The sequence below is a fragment of the Colias philodice genome, chromosome 3, assembly GCF_061535455.1.
Source record: "Colias philodice isolate Cphi_HAF_F1 chromosome 3, ilColPhil1 Martin Lab GWU primary, whole genome shotgun sequence".
In the NCBI taxonomy this organism is placed as follows: domain Eukaryota; kingdom Metazoa; phylum Arthropoda; class Insecta; order Lepidoptera; family Pieridae; genus Colias; species Colias philodice.
Genome location: NC_143088.1, coordinates 11,919,160 through 11,942,173, shown reverse-complemented (window position 1 = coordinate 11,942,173; position 23,014 = coordinate 11,919,160). Strand labels below are relative to the sequence as shown.

General features: G+C 34.1%; 1 long non-coding RNA gene and 1 pseudogene across 2 annotated transcripts; one reads left to right on the top strand and one right to left on the bottom strand.

Moving 5' to 3' along the window:
- Positions 1-7,633: 7,633 nt before the first annotated feature.
- LOC149490068 (uncharacterized) lies at positions 7,634-12,992 on the top strand (annotated as a pseudogene). The gene is made up of 5 exons (XR_016318381.1): positions 7,634-7,737; positions 8,211-8,424; positions 8,570-8,819; positions 8,922-9,002; positions 9,578-12,992. The product of XR_016318381.1 is annotated as an uncharacterized LOC149490068 (transcript).
- A 6,899-nt stretch (positions 12,993-19,891) lies between these two features.
- Positions 19,892-20,996, bottom strand: LOC149490067 (uncharacterized). The gene is made up of 3 exons (XR_016318400.1): positions 20,827-20,996; positions 20,639-20,700; positions 19,892-20,560 (listed from the first exon to the last, which is right to left on the bottom strand). It is a non-coding gene; the product is annotated as an uncharacterized LOC149490067 (long non-coding RNA).
- Between the last annotated feature and the right edge of the window lie 2,018 nt (positions 20,997-23,014).

The window sequence follows — 23,014 nt, the reverse complement described above, 5'->3', positions numbered from 1 at the left end:
AAAAGATCAAAGTAAACTTTAGCTAGTTATAATTATTTAGTAGTTTGAGGGTAGTCGTTTATCGTCGTTGCGCCGACAGATACCATTATTATTATGATGAAAAACTTTAAGAGCAGTTCTTATTGATAATCATTTTAATAAATTACATAAGTATTTAAACAAATATAACACAAGCCAACGTTTAAGAACATCGCTGGATCAATTAGATAAAACAATTTTAACACAATAGTATCCTATTACTATTATAATATACTCCATACGCTTGATATCAATAAGTTATTATATTATTCATATTACAAACAGACACTTCTATCATTATAAACCGACACTGATAGATAACTATACACCATAACTATATATTATATCTTAGTTACAAGAGATCTTCAAAGTAGTTAACACCCACTAAAATATCACCCAACTCGACAAATTAACGTCAAAATTGAGTATTAAGGCTCTACCAGATAGATCGCGTTCATTTAGCGCGTCAGAGCGCTAAACTGACGCTGCTCTATGAAGCCGAGCTGTATTGTACTACGCGGTAATTATCTGTCAAACGCGTTAGGGGTTCCATCTGACAAAGCCGTTAGCGCGTAGTATAATAACCTTTTCATATAGAACGCGTTCGTAGCGCACGTCAGAACGCTAACCTGATGTCGCGCTATGAAGCCGAGCTGTAATACAGCACAGCTGCACGTGAGTAAATAATGTAAAGCTTGCAACTGAAAACTACCACAATATTTTTCACTTGGTAACTGTCAGATACATCGAACACTGGTTACTTTTAAATTTCGCCATGTACGTCATTCAAAGCCATTAGCGTGTAGTATACAGTTTGGCGTCATAACGTGGCGTCAGATTAGTGCTCTGACGCGCGCTAAATCACGTTCTATCTGACAAAGCCATTAGCACGAATAATATAATTCGGCTTTATAGCGTCAGGTTAGCGCACTGACGTGCGTTCTATCTGACATAGGAAGTACCGTTAAACCAACAAGGAAGTGTCGGGCCGTTCGAGCAGAGCGCCAAAACTATTCCCTTGTACCTCACATTATTAACGATCAATAGTTTAAGGTTTGAACTACACAAGGTGTCCCGCCATTGGTGTACAGCTCAATGGAACTTATGGATTTTCATATGCTGATTACGAAAAAAATAATATCATAATCACGTATGTACATTGTACAGTTGTACACCCTTAACTGGCTAGCGGCTCTATGTGAAGTGTGAACATAGAGTTTAAAAAAATCTTATCTATTTTTTTGATGTTTAAGTATTATTTACATAATCAGAGTATAACTTGTAAACTAAACTGTAAGTTCCATTAAGGAAAGTACAACGAAACACGGTGGCACACCGTGGGACACCGTGTATGTAATTGTCGTATATTGAGATAATGAATAAACAAAATTATGAGAGGAGGGTAGTTCAAACTCATTATAAAGCTAAATTTACATAAAAGTACTAAATACACTTTAAACATAGACTTAATATAGACAATCATTTAGTACACTTACAGTTAACCTGTCAAAATAAATGCATTGAATTCTAACCATTACTTTTAAAGCTACAGAATGTACCGGATAACCTATTATTACTCCTATCACTGATTCTCAAACGACGCATGAAACACCACAGTATAAGGTAGTGTGGAATTCAAGCAAATACAGCCTACAATAGTTTAAGACGCAAGATCACGGTCCACTTGACTAACTGGATAAACTATAGCACATTGATTTATAGCACTGGATTTGTTAAATGACGTGTATTTTTTGTGTGTTTTTTTACTATATTGAGTTTTAAATGATTCAATTTTTGAGTACATCAACTACAGCTATAGTATTCAGATCGAGTAATATAGCTAAAACTGTCAGGTTGTTTAATGTTTAGAGAAAATGACTTTTAAGTTATAAACAAATATTATTTTTGATCTGGAATCAAAAGATGAAAGAGGTTAGAGCAATTTATGTAGAGGTAGCTTGAAGTACCTACGCCAGCTTATCGTGATCACCTCGGAAATAGAATACAGATTATAATTAGGTCCTTATAGACATTCTGGTCTGATCACTTATGTATTAACCTAACATCGATTATTTTTGTGTGTTCCTTGAACCTTACTAGTTATTATCCTGTTGCTGAATTTTAGCTTTTACTGTTAAGATATTCGTTTATGCTTTAAGCTTTAAATATTTACATAGTTTTAAGTATTTTTCTGCTTTTGTACTAACCTAGTTATTGTCTCATCTAGTACTATATTCCCACATGCTACTGTGCACCAGCCACCAACGCATAGTTAGTAATTTATTGGTTCCCAGAGCGTCTAACTTTGATACTTCGATCCTTATTTATAAAGAAAATGCATAGACTTTTGTTCAATTATATTTAAAGGCACGTGTACTTGACATGCAGGTATTTTTACTTATTTTTACATAAATAAATAATTGGGTTCAATATGTAAATAATAATTTTCACAATCAGCTGACCGAGATTTATAATATACTGTTAGCTTTAGCTGTACTGTTTAGCTTCATCTAATTATTTGATATTTTATATTGTTATAGCACTGATATATAACTAAGTATGTATTACTTATTCATATTCTTATTATTTATTTTGTGCCATCGCGTTCTCGTTCAACATTCCGTGCCAACAGGGTTGCCTGGAAGAGATTGCTTTTAAGCAATAAGGCCGCCTTTTTGTATGTATGTGTCTTTATGTTTCTTTTTTTAATTATTGTATTTTGTTTTTCCATGCTTGGTGTATATGTACAATAAAGTATCAAATAAATAAATAATAAATAAATAAATAAACGTACTAAATAATTATCATAGTCAGTATGAGTAAAAAGATGATAAATTATGCAAAAACTAATATATCTATGTCGCTCGCTATATAGATTTAGATAAATGCCGGTCCGACATTTTTATTTATATTATTTAAATTTTAAACCTATCAGTTGTTAATTATAATGCGGGCATGGTATCCAGGCTAGCGTTATCTACAAAACAGCAATGATAATGTCAAAACAACTGTTTCTTAGTAGTATTTTTTATTACAATAATTGTATTATCTTATATTATAAAATTCTCGTGTCACAATGTTAGTCTGCATACTCCTCCGAAACGGGTGGACCGATTCTCATGAAATTTTCTGTGCATATCGGGTAAGTCTGAGAATCGGCCAACATCTATTTTTTTTCATATGTACCACGGGCGAAGCCGGGGCGGACCGCTAGTCTTATATATAAAATTCTCGTGTCACAATGTTAGTCTGCATAGGTACTCCTCCGAAACGGGTGGACCGATTCTCATGAAATTTTCTGTGCATAACGGGTAAGTCTGAGAATCGGCCAACATCTATTTTTCATATGTACCACGGGCGAAGCCGGGGCGGACCGCTAGTCTTATATATAAAATTCTCGTGTCACAATGTTAGTCTGCATACTCCTCCGAAACGGACGGACCGATTCTCATGAAATTTTCTGTGCATATCGGGTAAGTCTGAGAATCGGCCAACATCTATTTTTCATATGTACCACGGGCGAAGCCGGGGCGGACCGCTAGTTAGTATATATATATATATATATATATATATATATATATATATATATATAATTGGTATACTATTTTATAACGAGGCATTTACTGTTTACATCAAACGAACATAGAGGTAGAGCAAGAGAATTCTTTCGTGATCTTTTAGTGTAAATGAAAACTCGTATTTAAGTATTCGAACATTGCATAGAATCTTTTCGAACGCACTAAGAACGACGAACGAATGCTCTACGCATACACTAAGGCCCGATTTTTCAATCCTTGGTTAAAACTTATCCGTCGAATAAATTATTGCACGATAAAATTAAAATGTCACGTAAACTGTCAAATATGGACAATTAGAATACGTTTTTAAAATGGTAGTTTTATACATTATTCGACGAATAAGTTTTAACCAACGACTGAAAAATCAGCCCTAAAAGAATTATTTAGTGGGGTTAGAATGAGCATTCGCTCGTTTGATCTAAATGCACTGTAATACTATCATTATATTAGAACAAAAAGCTTCGTCATGAAACGTCAATTCACAACAATAATCAATAGGTAATGGATAAATAACCGATTTCCTTCTGGAAGTTTTTATATACAGGGTGTCCCACTGTTGGTATACTAAGCTCAAAGGAGGTTATAGTTTTGCATACGCTGAGTACGTAAAAAATAATTCAAAAATCCAGACGCATTTTTTTTTCAAATAGATGAATTCTTAAAACTCTATGTGTACACCCAAAACAAGCAACCTGCCCAACTTTGCCACCAGCACGTTAGCTATCGTTTAAGATTATGTTTTCATAGACAAAATGCTCATATTAGAGAAGCAGTATATATGCCGGCTGCGCGAAGCTAGAGAAGAAAACATGGATTTTCAGGAAAAATTTAGCGAAAAATTTTGGACCCAATTTTTTTTTAAGTATTTTTTACGTGATCAGTGTATCCAAAACTACAAGTTCCTTCGCGCTTAGTATACCAATAGTGGGACACCCTGTATATCGAAGAATCACGAGCAATGTATTCATATAACGAACTACTGCATGATACAAACAATATGGTTGATTTAGATTTAATATTAATAATATTGTGTTAGTTAAATTTAAAAAAGAAGTCGGTTTTTTATTTTACATTAAACAGTATAATAAAACAAAGGCGCTGTCGCTGTCTGTCCGTCCCTTTGTATGCTTAAATCTTTAAAACTACGAAATGGATTTTGATGCGTTTTTTTAATAGATAGAGTGATTCAAGAGGAAGGTTGTAGTACCTATATGATTTGTTTTCTACAAAGTGGGTGAAGCCGCGGGCGGAAAGCTAGCTCTACATTATAAATAAATAAACGAATGATAATATATTTATAATGACTACTATAAACTAAAAATCTTATAACTCATACTGAAAAATATTAAAAAGTATAATAAGCAAAGTTAATTATAGCAGAAAAGTCAATTTAGATCGTTGCCACTTAACCTATAAGTGACTCTCAACGACGATACTTTAAGGGCAATGACTTCGTTAATTATAATATTATATTGTGATAAATTAGAAGTACGTGAAATAATAAACTTAATTATAGAGCAAAGGTATACTTTTATAGATTTAAAAAATATCAGTAAAGAATTTAGGTGTCATTAGCTACCTACATAATATACCTAAATCCGTACTTAATATTATAAATGCGAAAGTAACTCTGTCTGTCTGTCTGTTACTCAATCACGCCTAAACAACTGAACCAATTTGCATGAAATTTGGTATGGAGATATTTTGATACCAAAGAAAGGACATAGGCTACCTTTTTTTGCGAAATATGTACCACGGGCGAAGCCGGGGCGGACCTCTAGTTATAAATAATTTGTGCTTGTACCATCTAATTTCTGGACTAATTTTAAAGGAACATTCACTATCAGATAGTTCAAAACATACCTAACAGTTATTTATACTTTGAATAAGACTTGTCTACCCTATATTTACTGTCAAATAGACTATTGATATTCTATTTTCACCACATTTAAATATCCTTTATTTAAAACCATCATGTCTCAACACATTTCTTTTTAGAATTCTTCCACTATTGTACCAAGTTATACGTTATAATACCGCAGTGGAAATGATAAATAACGAGCGTTACACATGCGAACAGACAACCCTAATGTTAGCTTACGTAATGAGCGCTGTTTAATGTTTATCTACCATTATTTCATCATATTTTGTTTTGTTATCAATCATCATCAATATCATCATCATCATCAATACATATAATAAAATTGTAGAAAAGTGGTGTCTGTACAATGAAAATATGTAAAAAAAATAGCAGGGGTTATTAAATTAAAAGGTTGATTGTATTTTTGAAGAAAATAACCTACGCAAAAGAAAAGATTCTTTCATTTTTAAACAATTTTTTCACAAATCTCCACTTATCATAAAAAGTGCACATTTTGCGAAGTGCACCAGTTGCGAAGTGTACCATTTGAGAAGTGCACCAGTTGCGAAGTGTACCATTTGAGAAGTGCACCAGTTGCTAAGTTCACCATTCGAGCATGGTGTACAAGTTGAGAAGTGCACCAAATGCGTCAAACCCATTAAATCGATCCCAAACCCAAAACTGTAGTTAAAAAATTTTTGTCTGTTTGTCTGTATATTTGTGCACGCTAATCTCAGAAACAGCTTATCCGATTTAGATGCGGTTTTCACTAATATATTGTAGTAATCTTCATTTAACATTTAGTGTTTATTTCATGCCAATCGGCTCATAAATAAAAAAGCTATGACCATTTAAGTATTCACGGCGAACATTTGCTAACAAACATACAGGTGTAGTTAATAAATGTGTGAGTATCCTATAACACTTTACAGATAAATAAATTGGCTTACTAGTTTCTAACTTTCTAGTGATAAATATGGTTTTAAAATAAGTTCAGTAGAAAGTTTACAACGTCACAGATTCACAAACACTACCTCATTATAATATTAGTACTTATAGATATTTCCATAATAAATTCAAAAATAGCAATTAAAACAGTGAAAATAATCCCGGTACTAAAAAAGGTGCGATCAAATAAAACATGGATGTGTACTCATCTGTAATTAGTTTAAATAATTAACATGCAGAATGTATTGGACTATCACGAAGCATCTCGCCCTACAAATCACTATAAAATCAGCTGTTTATGTTACAAGCGAAACGCGATTATAATATAATATTAATCTTGACTTGTAATTTAATATTAATAATATAATAACTATACCTACCTTGTTCTACTTATTTATATTTGACTAAGTTCTTAACTTAATTAAAAAAAACAGTCTAAACATGATAGTTTAATGCCAAGAATATTTATTTAGGAGGAGGCCAGTTCCTTTTCTTAACCCTTTCCAGTCCATTATAACTTTATTCCCGTGTGAGTATATAATTCATCACAGTGTAAAAAAAAGACGTGTGGCACTCGGGGACTGCCGCGGTAAAGCTATTGCATAGCATGCCTTCAAGCCACACCTCCGAGCCCGTCGGAGTGGGGAGCGTGAGGTTTTTTCGTTACGGAATTTCTGGATTCGGTCCCCGCGCTCAAGGCCCGCGATAGAAGCTATGCAATAGCTTAAAATATTTATTTATCCTTTCTTCATCCATTATCCCTAAAAAGCCGTCAAGGAATTTGAGGCATTTTCCGGTACCAGTTCATAAACACGTTATAGTCATACAGTGATAAAGTTATCATATTATTAGCGACTGCTATGCTCATATTAATTTGTTTCATGATATGTTATCAGCAAACCAACTCAGTACTCATTTATACATTCAATCACTCTGTGCTATAATTATAAACCATAAAATAATTACTTGATTCAATTACTCTAGCATATCATTAAATAACTTTCTGGGAAGATCTAACCAAATAATCAAATCGAAACAGTATCACGTACTATAACTACTTTATTTTTATCTCTACTGAGCGGAAGTATGTGGAATTAAATACTGTTTACGAACTGAATCCAACTGCCTACCACCGACGAGCTGACGCAATATCTAATGTTTTTCTCCCTCCACTGGACCGATAAGTACGACCAGTTGTTTATATATAGAATTCATGATTTCATGACAGCGAAGCGAAGGTTAGACAGTTAGACAATCGCTCCGCTATCGCTACAACGCGATAATTGCGATGACGTTTTGGTTGTTACAAGAGATACATAGCTGGAATAGAAGGTAAGAATCAATTTGATAATCACCTAATTTAAATGACATTTCAAGGCCAATATAATTAATGAATTCGAAAAAAAAATCTGACAGCTTGAAATAGGATTTTTTAAATTGGTAATTATAATTTCTGTGTACCTAACTCATCTTATCTTCATTTTTAGGTTAACACTAATAATTATCATAGTGAAATCTACTATTTTATTTTAAAGAATATATTAGATTGGTGATCAGTCGAGATTAATGTTTGTTAAATTTGAGACTCAATTTTTTATTTCTACGTCATTAGCTCGTGCGATTGAACAGTCATACACAAATTATATTACTAAATTCAATAATAAAGACAACTAGTGATTGTAATAATTGGAATTCAAAGACGCGCATTAAATAAAGTACGTGCCTCCTGCCACACGAAAATTCACTGGAAGAAACCTTGAGTCATGATGACGGCTGTCTCTTCAGCTCCTTCCAACGGCCCCCAGGATGTTTACGACGCTAAAGGGGCAGCGGGGAAGGTAGGCGCGAGGCGCGGGGCAGCGGCGAGTGGCGGCGCAGGCGACGGCGACGGAGAGGCGCGGGAGAGGGGAACCGCGGCCCGACGGCCGGATGACACCACACATCATCAGCCTCGGCGAGGCGGGACGCACATCAACGCACATAGCTATTAATTAGAGACCGTCTGCGACATAATATAAGGTTTGTCATAATAGTATTAGTTTTATCGTCATTAAAATAATGATAACAACTAAATGAGTTTTTGTTCTTGGTCTAATCCGAGACAATGTTGTTTTCACAATATTAAATTACTTGAAATTTACGGAAGTGTTTTTGATTATTTCAGATGACACGTAATAGTGATAATGAGTCAGCATTCTATGTTGTTCAATTCATAGAACTGCCTTTTGAAGGAATTGATGATTACGTATGCGTGCCGTGCAATTGGATAATATTGCGCAAACAGACGAATGACAAGGCTGTTGTTGCTTATCCTAAAAACGAAGATCCTTTTGATACGAGAGATCGCGCGAAGAGGAAAGAGCGATTCAATGATGAGTGGAAATTTTATATGGCCGCTATCAAATATGAGTCAAGTGAGTTTAATTAAATGTATTGGTTAATAGATCGTGCGTTATATTATTGAAGTATATTCAGATTCAGAACATCTCTTAAATTAAAACGATTTTTTTTTTCAGATTCTTACGATGATGCAGAATTTTGGATCGCTACGAGAAATGATTATGGACCTGTGGTTGAAGAAAAATCAAAAGTAACAGGTGAAAATCAAATTATTTTATCAGTGTTCACAATTGAATTTTCACTTATAATACCACAAGAGCTTCAAGCTCGTGTGGTATTCGGGGGATTATTTTTCCGTCCCAAATGTCGGCCAATAATTTCACAATTGAATTCAACCTGTCAGTTTGACGTCAACTACCAGAGAAAATTTTCAAAAAATTATCAGTATAATACCATGTAGGTCGTATGTAGGCCTACCATGTACCACGTGACGTCGAATGGTGCAATTCTATTGGTCGATATTTGGGTCGGAAAAATAATCATTGTTATTACATTTTTCAATACTACCTTTTTTAAACTAGCTCTTACCCGCGGCTTCGCTCGCATGCTAGATGGCGTTGAAATAGCTAGATTTTGAGATTATTTGACAAACAATTTTTTTATTATTCGTAAAAAATAAATTTCTGTCTAATAAATGACCGGAACGTCGCAGAAATAATAATGTAATTTTTATTATGATCCTAGCTAGCCCACATTCCTGATATTTAATTAATAATTATGGATGACAATATGAATAATACTTTCAAATAATAATAAGAATTTTTAATTTCAGATATACAACCAGAGCTTTCGATAAACAAGAAATTGCGCAGCGTCAATCAAAACCATTCATCAGAATCCAATGATAATCTTCGGAAACCACTGCCCAGAATATCAATCAAGCGACCAGCAAAGTCAAAATCGAGTAAAGAAATCAATGAAAAATGGTTGAAACTAGATGAATCTGCTCAGTCATCCAGTGCGGTTGTTAATGACGCCAAAGTAGAGCCTCGATCTCCAAAAAGAAAACAACCGATTATCATCCAGGATATCCAATCAATGGAAAATTCTCACGCAGAAAAATCTGTCGTTTCTCATGCTGAAGAAAATACTGAACCAAGGTCTAAAACTCCACGTACTGATCAAACCGAACAAGCTTTAAGCTCACCCGTAAAAGACGTTGATAAACGTATTGAAGTCACCAATGTCGATGACAAAGATCACTCTCAACGTGTTAAAAAGCCCGAACATAATTATAACATGAGCCGAGCTAACTCTTCTAGCAACGCAACGGATGTGTCAATGCCAGCAACGCAACCTTCTACTGCAGATAAACAGAGCACTCAGCCGAATCAGTATAATCGTCAAGAATGTATTCCAGACAGAAGTTCACTATCAAACTTTCTACAACAGATTGAGAATGTTCGATCACTTGCAAATGTTGACGATCACAAAGTACCTGTTAATGAAGTTTCAAGTCAGAAAGTGTCTTCCGATTATGAGGGATTATGCTCACCCAAAATTATTGCTCATCTATACAGTCACATGAATGGGGGTCGACGTTTAGTACCAATTCAAAGACCGGTTGAAAGGACAATAGGTCCCATAATTGGAACGGAAAGGAATCCATTGAATCAAATCAATCCAAGGAATGTTTTTCAGAGTGTCAATAATGCTGCAGCTACTTCACAACAGCCTTCAAGCTTATCTCATAAGCCTCCTAGCTATATCCAACGATCAGATGGACATCAAAATTCAGTAGCGCATGAACAATATTATACGAACTCTTATCAAAATCAATATCTACCGACTAACCAAGATAACTTTCAACAAGAACTACTTCGGGGTTCTAAAGAGAGAAACACTTACGATCATCGACCTACATCTCGAACTATCAATATGAGGATTCCATTAATCAGACAAAATTTTCAAACACCTTTCAAACTCGACGTATCAGACTCCCGAGGTTGCACAACAGAGACAGATGCAGCCAAACCATCTAAATTCACAGCAGCAACCGCAGAGACCTAAACTACGTATTGCCATCTCTATCAAGTCTAAAGATAGAAGTGAAGTGCTTTCTCTTCAAGGGGTCACAAAGAAAACGCCATCGCCTATTCTGACAAATTTTCGGAATTCATTACAGCAAGCAGTAACAACTAGTCATAATAACTTCCTTTCGAATAATCAACAACTTCAAGCAAGAATAAGTCCACAATCTACTGGAGATAACACTGAAGACTTAACAAACAGCCCGCAGAATGTCATAGCATCAGAAACAAGGGACAGACAAAACACAGAAATGCCTAGTTGCTCTATGTACCAACCATCCAGAATACAACATATAGCATCCCATGAAAACAGATATCAAAACCTATGCAAGCAGCAACAGTTAGTTCACCATTCTACTCAAACGAATTCAAAGAGAAAGCGAGTTCACTTCATTGATGACGCTACTAGGTTACCTGTGACCGGAAGTCATCTAAACGACATGGACAACGCGTGTCAAATAATAGAGTGCACGGTAGATGAAACTCTGTCACCATATCATGCAGTAACTTCAGATTCTGATGAAGTTACGGATCAGGAAGAAATCTCAGATATTGAGATGTCATCAGACGAAGCACCTGCTGAAACAACTAACAATGCTTACGGAACTGCAAATGATCCTGGGCGTAGTTCTGCAGATAGACCGACAGCTGCCCAAAACTCTACGGCAAGGAGCTGCCAGATGAATCCCAGAATTATTTTAGAGCAGCACATGTTGGACAACTTTTCTACCCTCTTTACTCAAATGGGATCTACGTTCCGTCATACGACTGATATGTACAACACCTTACGAAGTTCCATCCTCGATACTGCCATGACATACGAAAAGTTATTGGGTTCTGTCGAAGAATTTAATACAGCGGGAAACACAGCTAACAATGCATCTCCTTCGAGCAACCCAGTACCAGATGTTCCACAGCCTTCTGAAGAAAGACACACTACAATAACAGCGAGTGCCAGTACTAGTAATAAAAATAAACATAGTAATGATGTTGCTAACAAAACGCCGAAAAAGAAACCCAGGAAGTTGTTCCGGTTCGTTCTACCACCGGAATATGACGCTCATGATTCAAGATGGACATTGAACTATCCAAAATATCTGCCAGGGCTCGTAGAACTTGTACCTGAAAGTCATATTTACGTTAGCTACGGAGACTTCAAATATTGTCAGCAAAAATCGAAAGATTGCCCATCATTAGCTCGACGATTATTAACAGAAGTCTTCAACAGAAATGCACTGAGTGTTTGTTCATCATTGAGTGAGACAGCGAAGGCTTCTAATAGTGTCGGTTCTAATATAAGGCCAGATTTAGATGACCATGCGTGTACGGTACTGTTGAATTTTGTTATAGAGCATGGACTCCAACGTGATTGGAATACTGATCTTAAACCTATCCTCGATATGATACACAGTAAGATGCAAGAGATTCGCTTCAAATATGGTATAATGGTTGAATGTTGATGACACAAATTGGGCCTACGACACTTTAGTACTGCTCGGACAACACCGACGACGTCAAGCACACGTTTTTCGAGTGCGAACGCTGGATCAAGCAACTTCAAGCAAGACTCTCAACCCTGCAAGTCTAGTGAACGACATGATACAAAGAGAAGAACACTGGACTTAAACCGCAGCTGACGCGTGGCGTTTTTCAATGAAAAAAATTTCAGAAAGACTGGAATTAAAGTGATGCTAACGCCGCTTAGACCCAGTCTTTCTTGCACTATGAAAATTCAAAAATGAAAATTCTACTTCATCGTTCGGTGTCTCAAAAAAATTTTTACCCTCGTCAAAAAAATAAAAGTAAAGACTTTTTAAGAATTTTAAGAATATTCGTATGTAAGTAAAGCTATTCAATAATTTTAAAAAATTATTAAGGCCTAAAATTAAGAAATTAGTGTAATTATAGCATTTAATAACATTGTTAAAATATGAATTCGGAATCACGGGTTAAACTTATTAAAGAAAATAATGATATACAGGTAAATTAGCTTGGAGAAATTTTTGCATATGTAGTGGTGTGTATATTACTCAGATCTTAGAGCGCGTTTCCACTATATCGTTCTGGCCTATACAAAAATGTTTCGATATCCTAACATTACTATTTAATTTTATACTTATTCCTAGCAACACTTTTGTTTTCAATAAAAACAAGTTTTTATTTGAAAGAAAATGGTTTTGACAAGGTTTTGACTTTATAAAAAAAAAATATATCATTCAATTTTACGTCCTTGAGCAAACGACAAGGCGACTACCGTGAAACAATAAAATATCGTGTCCATAATAATTTGTTTCATAATTAATATTTGACCATAATAATTACGAAACAAAACAAATAAATAAATCGTCACTTGATAGTGGAAAGTGGAAACACGCACAAAACCAGAATAAACCAGTTTACGCTGTCCGCAGGTGCCACGTGCAGTCGTTTGGTACCGTTAGAACATAAAGCACACATTTCATTCAAAAATTATAATTATTATGTACGTAGTTTAATTGATAAATTTTGTATTTGTTGATTTTTGTTATTATTTGTTATTATTGTTATAATATTTGTTGAAGTGAATTACATGTCCCGCAGCCGGAGGCCCCAAATGAAAACTCAGATGTACTTAAAAACTACATATAATAGCTAAAATGAGACTTTTACACCCATGTCTGCACGATGCAGACCGGAGTTAAAGAATGAATTTATACAGTTTTAATAATTATAAAGACGTAAGCTTGGATGCTAACTAAGGGAAATCGCATCCACATTCTATTCCCGTGCGAACGGCGTATTCAGCAGTTTTGTATGAAGGCAGGGCCATAACTAGTGTTTAATTTGTGTGTAAGTGTTGTAACTTTATATTGTTAATTCAAAATGGCTCCAGTGTTAAAACATGGTCGAGGCAAGCCTTTGACTTCCCAAACTAAAGAATTAAACTTTAAATGTCGTTTCTTTGTCAGGTTAGTAACATTGTTAATGTAAAAGTTATATGTATGTTAAATGTGTAAATATTAAAATAAAGTCTCATCTTTTTCAGAGGAGAAACACATATAGTTTAATTTAAAATCCCTTATATATATATAAAATAAAAACTAAAAATAAAATGTTGTTTTATTTTATTTGCTGACCATACACTACTACAAACGCAAAAATTTCTCCAAGCTAATTTACCTGTAGCATTATATAGCTTACTATAATATATCGTATGATCGTTAATAGTTGTAATTTTCATTGTGTATGTTAAGTGGATTTACGAGATGTCAATAGTGTCATTCATACTCATAGTAACACAAAAGAGTTCACAAGCTCAATTGTATGAAAATAAAATAATTTTTTTTTGAATAAGTAATATGGTTTTATTGATGATTCGTCAGTGCTCATTGTAGTTCCAAGCATATTTACCTAATGCCAAAAAAATTTTAAACTGATCGATCACGTGTTCGATAGCGAGACGCTGATCATTCCACTTGTCGTCGATTTTAGTCATAAATAAAGCCCGTCCTTGTATGAACCAATACTAGACTCAAAATATTACTTTCTAAAATATGTAGTGACAAAACTATATGTACTCCTTGACCAAGGGCTTATTTTTCGTAGTTTTTATACAAATCTAACTTTTATATTGATCCTCACGATGGAACTTTTGAAAAAGTTTGCTATCTTTTGAACTGACTCATCAAACTGATTCAGAAAATACATATGATTCAAAAGCTGACTTATGAAAGTATTTATATTATATAAACATTGTATACATTTGAACGCGGTTTGTCATCACAAAAACCTCTATAATTCTCAAGGGTTTAAAAGAAAGTCGTTTATAAGTTATTAAAAAAAAACACATTTGAAAAAAATATTTTTTATCGTTTTTTGAGATTTTTCAAAATATACAGGTCCGAATCGGTCCAAAGTCAAAATCGGTCCAAAGTCAAAATCTAAGTTTAGTCAAGCCCTTTCAAATAGTGCCAACCGCGATGAAATCGGTTAAGCTTTTCAAAAGTTATAAAAAGATTACACACACACACACATTTAGCTTAGGCTTCACTTTAGTTCAATAAACCAAGTCTTTCGGACCAATGCAATAGTACATGAGACCTAACATTTGATTTGTTTATAGAAATTTAGTGGATTTAATTAATTTTTGTTATTATTTCTCTGTAAGTGATTGAACGCGCTAATCTCGGGAATCTCGGGAATCGGACCAGTTGCAGTAGGGTCCGATTTGAAAAATTATTTCTGTGTTAGATAGCCAATTTATCCAGGAAGGCTATAGGCACACTGTAGGCTATATATTATCATCCAAGGCTATCGCTAAGACCAACAGGAGCGGAGCACTGCTGGCAAAACCGCGGGGCACAGCTAGTATAAAATTAAAAGCTTATCAATTGTACCACATACATTCGAATCCAACGCCGTATATCAAGTAACGCAGACACATTGGCCGTTTTAATGAATTGCCAGCAACTTGTCCCAACGGTCAGCTCTGTTTTGATTTACTCGATAGCATGATAATGTTTGATTCGAATATAATCTGTAGATACCTAAAGAGATTTCCCGTTAGATTAGCTGCATGTAGTGTATCGTTGAAAATCGAGGTTTTAACGACGTATGTAATGATTTTAAATAGACACTTTGTATACTTTGTATTGTTGATGGTCACAACTTGCTTTAACGATATTCTGAAAAATATTGGTCGAAAAATTGTGCGGTTTTAAAAAGCTTTGGTTATTATTATAATCTTAAAACAAAACAGTCTTTAATCAGTCAGAATCATAATTCATAAATATAGTTTTTATTAAACATAAGTATAGTATTTATTATAATTTCGACGGATACATTAGAAATATTGACAAACGTAGTTAGAAATTTTTCATCACGTCCAAAAGCCTACATATCACAAATATTTGTTTTATTCTGCCTCGCATTGAAATTTCAAAATTCTAATGAGAATTTTTCTGTGACGAGAAGTTTCGAGGAAATTTTACTAAACTCGTCTTACCTACTTGTTTCAAAACACATACTGAAACTTTTGAATGGACTCAAATGCATATTAAAATAATCATAACTGTGAAGTATGTTTATTTAGGTAAAATTGAAAAAAAAATATGTATTACCTACCTTTTTATTTTTAATATCAAAATATCCGAGTCGGTATAAGTGAGATGTTCCATCACGTTCAGACATCATATTATCACAAAATCAATCCATTGCGGTGTGAAAGAAGGCCATACAAACAAACTTTCACATATTTTATAATAATACTTATAGATTTGGGCCCGCGTCTTCCCCCACGTTTTCAAAGAAAAACGCGCATAGTTCCCGTTCCTGTGGGGTTTCTGGGATAAAAAGTAGCTTATGTCTTATTCTGGCACTTCAGCTAGCTACATACCAAATTTCATTGTAATCGGTTTATTAGTATTTGCGTGAAAGAGTTATAAACATCCATCAATCCATGCTCACAAACTATCGCATTTATAATATTAGTCGGATAGTATCATAGTATAGCATAAATAATATAAAATTAAAGGTATAAAACAGTATACTAAAATCCACATCAAGAATCAAGAATGGGACAGCCAAGTGACAATTCGGAAGCGATTACTCGGAACCCCAGGGATAAGATAGGACATGTCATTCCGTTATGTTCCGATATTTACTTGAATTACAATCTTGCAAAATAGTTTACGTTTAGTTAAATAATAAATGTCTCCGGAAGTTTGGTGTAATATTATTTATATTTATAGCAAGTACTGATGATCAGATTTTTTAACATCGTGTGTATATTACGTTTAGAATAATGGTGGCAGGGTTTAAGGCCCTCCTTTATTCAAAAGGCTAAAAAGATGGGATCCAAAGTTGCTTAGCAACAAATTTAATAGATTTAACAATTTATATGCATCCTGCTCCCATCTGTGGAGGAAATCAACATAATGAAACAGGTCATTGTAAGTATTATCATGAACTAATTAACTTATTATTGGTCCATCTACCCAGATATTGCTAGCATGATGGAATATGGCTTAAACTGCCCGCAGTGGCAACAAATATGGTCTGATAGTAATTATTATATAGAGCTTTTTAATGTTTTAATCCCGCATAATCATAATTATATAAACGACTACACAAATTAATTTTAAATTTGCTACACACATAATATATACCTACTTTCAAATAACTATAGATACACGTTGTATCTTACCAAGTGGTTAATAGTAAAAATATGACGTTTCAAAAGTTCTAGAAGAAGTATAATTAAATAAATAAATATTCGAGTCTAAATAAGCAATTTAGTGTAAAACGTAGTGTAGAATTATACCAAGCAAAGCAAGAAGCTAAAGCTAGTCAATACTACAAAGCGTCATTATTGTGGACAGCTTGTTAGAGCTAGCGGTATCTAGCTTTGAGGGCACTCGTGCGAACAAACCGAATTCTTTCGTTTGTACTACATTTTTGTATAGAACTTGAATATTTTGTTTGAAACCATTTTTCATTTTGGTTGTAAAAATCATGAAAAATAGTAATGGAAACTATTTTCTCTACTAGCTTTCCACGCGCGGCTTCGCCCACTTTGTACTAAACTTAACGAATTATATACTTAAACATACCTCAGGAGCTATTTTATCTCCTAAAAGAAACCCTATCAAAATCCGTTGCGTAGTTTTTGAGATTTAAATTTTAAGCATAGGTACATATGGACAAACAAACTGCGACAGCGACTTTGTTTTATACTATGTAGTGATAAGATAGTGATTAATAGGTACTATTATTAATTATCTCCACGTTTCGAAAACAATGATATATGAATAAGAAATCTTTAAAGAATAGAAAAAAATAGAAAATATGAATACAAGAAGAACACTGTCTATAATAAAAAAAACATATTCCCTTTTCATAATTAATGTAAAAACTTTCCCCATAACCATTGCAACAATTTAAAGAGTTACAATCTCATTTCAATCGTAATTCATACGAGAAAACCTCACAAAACTCGACCCACTAAATCTCCATTCTGTACATTAATATTTATGTACAAGGAAGTATTTAACAATACCAGATTTTACGCCCGCAGCGCCGCGAAACTCAACAGATCTGAATAAAGAACGGACAAAGGTTAAAAATTTAGGTTACCGCGTTTGTTATGAAACAAGAGTATAATAATAACAATCGGTTAAGTGCGAGTTGGATTCGCGACACTAAGGGTCCCGTACAAATAGGACAAAAGCAAGAAAAATTGGTTACTCATAGAATTTATTACCATACCAACCGCTTCAACATAAACATAAAATCATCACCACGTACATCATCTGAACTGTCTCACTAGCACGGTTTATACAGGGCCGATGGACGCCGGACGGACACACAAACGGACAGCGATGTCTTAATCTAGCCACAGTAAAAAAAATTAGTACGAACAGTAGCCAAACTACCTATAAAACGTTCCAATGACGAGCGGTGGTGCGAAGCCTCTTCGATACGTATGTTTGTGTGAATAAGCCGATTCGATTTGTATCGAGTTTCGCTACTGTACGACGTACGTATCTGTTTACCGTGGCAATAGGGTCCCGTGTTACCCTTTAGGTACTGATCCCTAATAGCAACTGGAGCGATGATTTACCGACCGACATTAGAGCGGGATGGCCCTAATTAAAAGTCGGGAATATCTAAGAACAATGCCTATTTGCGATCCATGTTTTATAATGTACTTGAGATAATTAGATTTTGGGTGTTGGTAGGAAAATGTGTATTTTCTGTTTTCTTTACAAACAAAATCACTTTCAACCAAAAACTGTTATTTCCTTCAAAATGGGGGAGACGATGAAAAAGTATCACAACAAAATATTCTGATAGGTACTGTAGAAATTAATAAAATTTACAAAGTTCGTACCTAATTTAATGATTTTATTTCCTAAAAATTATTTTATATTATTACTTACCTGATATGATTTTGAAATTTGGGTGTAATAACCACTTGCATTACTAGTATACTTGCATTATAAAAACTAAAAAAAAATATAAACTACGTTAACCTCAATGAGTTATATTACGTACTTGAATTGTCATGTTAAACATGAAACATCGTTATTTTTATTGTACTCAGGATAGCAACAAAGAGAAAGCACCGTGCAAGCGAGACAGCACTACTCCGTAATGAATCGGGTCATATTTATTCATCACTAAAATTATAGTTTAAAATATTCGTACATTATTCAGCTAAAACATGCTTTAGTCCATTCGACCTAGAAACCTAGAGCTTTCTCGTTAGTTTTAATCTAGCATAAATAGAACATAATCTTAAGACGATACACAAAAAAAAATCCACTGCTTGGCGGGCGGAGTCTAATAGCTCGCTATCGCGAACGCGGGTGTGCGCGAAGTCATTCTTGCAAACTCGCCGCGCTGCCGCTGGCCGACTCGGGACAAACATGTATGGAGTCGTCATACAGTTATAATATTGTTATACATTTATTTAATTGTTGATTTATTGGTTTTATTTTCTTGCTTATAAACAAATAATCTTCTTTTTAACAACTACTTAGACATTATTAATAATTATTATCATTTCGTAATGTTTACTTTATTACAAAATAATACAGGTTATAATAATTAATAATCTTTAAAATAACAAAAAATATTGTTACTCTGATAAAATGAAATGGTACTCAATAACGCGGACTACTGAATTGATTTAGATAGAATTTGATGCTGACGTAGATATTACATCATGCCCAGAAATGAAAGGTACTTTTTCTGAAAGAAGTTATAAACCCTAATTCTTCTCAGTCAAAGTCAAGAGTGGAAGATATCACTAATACAGTAAAACTGATGCGAAACTTTGGATATTAATTTGTATATTTTTTTGTTAGTTGTTACTTAATCACGTCAAGACTACATTACCAATTTTGATAAAATATAGCTAATTGCCTGGATTTACACATAGGATACTTTTTATCCGAACTGAACACTTCTGTGGGAAAAAACAGGATTCACGATATAACCTAATTCCACGCGGGCAAAGCCGCGGTCGGAATGATATTTTTTTAAATAAAAAAAATGTTTTTAAAAAAAACACAAAATATATTGACGCATGTATTTATTTTTTGCACTCTATTATAATTGTAATTATTCATTACAAATAATCAAAATAAAATAGCCAGAACAAAGTTAGGCCCTGGTAGGGTAGGTAGGCAGGTACAGCAATGTGAGACGAACACTGGCTTATTTATACCAATAATAATGTATTATAAACATTAAATTAAGTTTACAACAAAAATACATAATATTAGCTAATGTGAAAACGAATCAACCAATCATCCCACAACAATGAAATGTGCACACAAATATTCATCCAAATCGGTTCATGTGATTAGGAGGAGTGACTGCAGCGCCATCTTCCGGGCCCAATTGTGTTTCCAGATCACCCAGGAACTCAATTTAATATACTTACACAAAATTTTTCGAAATGAAAACTCACATTACTATGTAAATATGAATATAAATCCGTTTTAGTACTAAGCAATTTCCCGCACAGGTGTAGTAAGTATAAATGAAATAAATATCAACATCAAATTCTTTATACAACATACTTATCTACCACCTACTAAGAAATGTAATTCTTGAAATTTTTTCGTATTTTTTTAAATATAATACTACTCCAATGAGCTCCTGTTCCATATTACATCCACCATACTTCCACTAAGTTCACCATGATTTTTTATTTCTTTGCACTTTGTTGCTTTTTGCTAAAAATGGAATCATGCGATAAAACCAGTACTTAGAGCGTTGATAACATACATTTTTGACTGAATAAAGGTACTTACGAAGGAGTGGGTTCACATTGTGAACAATCAGTGGGTTTATTTTCCTTCTGGATTCCGGATTTCTGAAAAGATTATCTATGCTATAAATGAAAAAATCTTACACATTCGTTATGTACTTAAAACAGGGGTACATATCAAACATCGTCTATAATACAATTATCATCAAATTTAAAATTAAACCAACTTACTTCATTAATTTGTTCCAATTGTAAGCATTCTTTTTCCTCCAACCTTTATGTTTCTTCTTCTTATTTTCTTTATTGTCCCCATTTGTCTCATTTTGTCTTATCGTGTTGTCACCCTATGATACGATTGCGCGAGCGACACAAGTTCCCCGTGTGACGGCCGTAGCGGGAATGACTCGTGCAGCGATCGGGGTAGGAAGGTACAGGGCGGCTCTCGCTATATTGGCTGGTCGCGCGCTAATTTCAAGTATTTCTTGTTTATTTCAAAACCATCGCATATTTCAAAATTCTAACACGGTAGACGTATAGGTTGTATATTTTATAGTTAATATCCAAAAAGTCGTAACTTTACGTTTGTTATTTTGAAGATGCCAGAGATTAAAAAAAAATAGCAATGAGAACTTTGTATTTTTTTTCTATCGAGAAAATATCATGGAATCATGTTTCTAAAACGGTAGACGTATTGTGTTACTATTGAAGTTTCTTGTCAAGAATTTTCATCACGACAACTTTAATAATATAAAAATTACGAAGGTTTAAAAAGGGCCGTAAATGTTAGAAAAATTAATTCATCACCTTAAATCAGAACCCTAATTGCGCTGGTCGCGTAGCCTTTCATACTTGAAAATTATTAATATATAACAATGGGTAAATTATTGGCCTAGATACGAATATCGGATATGCCGTTTTTATTTCGAGTTATTTATCAGGCAGAGCTGCAAAATTATGTGTGTGATAACAAAAGAGGTATATTTTGCAGGTGAAATATAATCTATTACGGTTTTGTGGTATAAATATCTATAGATTGGTTGTTTATCAAATAAAATTGATTTAATAATGTTTAGCTAACTAAACAGATAAAAAATTAATAAGTCTTTACCAATAATCCCGGAAATCTTACGGGAACGGTAACTATGCGGGTTTTCCTTTACAACGCAGGCAAAGCCGAGGGTGAAAAGTAGTTTATAGAGGAGAATCAATTTGGGAATAATCAATCAAACATTTTACTCGGTTTCTATCACGAAATAATCTTACAGTCAACTTTATCTAAGAACGAACACTCACGAAAAGTTCAAATAAACTTAGGTTTAGTATTTAGGGCGCATCTAGCCGAAACATTTACTATTACACTGATTGTTCCGTTTTATTTACCTCGAGTCATGAACGTGGAAGCTTGGAACTTGATTGTGGAAGAAACGTGCGCGATAAAATTGATTGCAGAAGTTATGTTTATTTTTTAGTTGTAGTATGAATTTTGAGCGGTTCTTATTTAGTTTGGTATCTAATAAGGTCATCGTGAGCCTCTTTGATATTTTTTGTAACAATATGTTATACTGTTCATAAAATAGTGGTAAAGCAGTTCATCATTAACGCTGACAATTATTGAAAAAATACATTAGTGGGAGATTAGCTTGTATATGTGTATAAAATATAGAGCTACTAGCGATCCGCCCCGGCTTCGCCCGTGGTACATATGAAAAATAGATGTTGGCCGATTCTCAGACTTACCCGATATGCACAGAAAATTTCATGAGAATCGGTCCACCCGTTTCGGAGGAGTATGCAGACTAACATTGTGACACGAGAATTTTATATATAAGAAGATTATCTATTTTAACACTCTATCGTGCTACACCTGCAACGGTAAAATAAAAAGAAATGTTAAATAATATAATTTTTTTATAGTTAAGTAAGTTAAGCGGGTAAGCGAGCAGGCAGAGAAGCTGATGGAAAGTGATGCCCGCCGCCCATAAGTATTCGCGTTGTAAGGGGCACCGCGAATGTGTTGCCGGCCTTTAAGAAATTTATATGCCCTTGATATATATCAAACAAACACACACTACAATGTAAATAGAACTTATTTTTTTATACATTAAACTGATTACCGAAATAAATATAAGACCAATACCAGACAGCGAGAAACGTCACGCAGAGGCCTTGAAACAGTAATTAGAGGCAATTCCATAGCTGGATCTTTTAGGGTAACATTAAAAATGAACCTCTGGTTCACCGTCCATTTAACAAAACAATTATTTATGGACCAAATGTTCTTTAAGGGAGCATTTCGGGTGCTTTATCTTTGAGTAATTAGCCGGAGTGTATAGGCTTGGGAATTTTATGTTGTTCGTTCCGTTAGTTGTGGAAATTCATTTATTAGACGGTTAAGGACTAGGCCTTTCGAAGTAGTAAA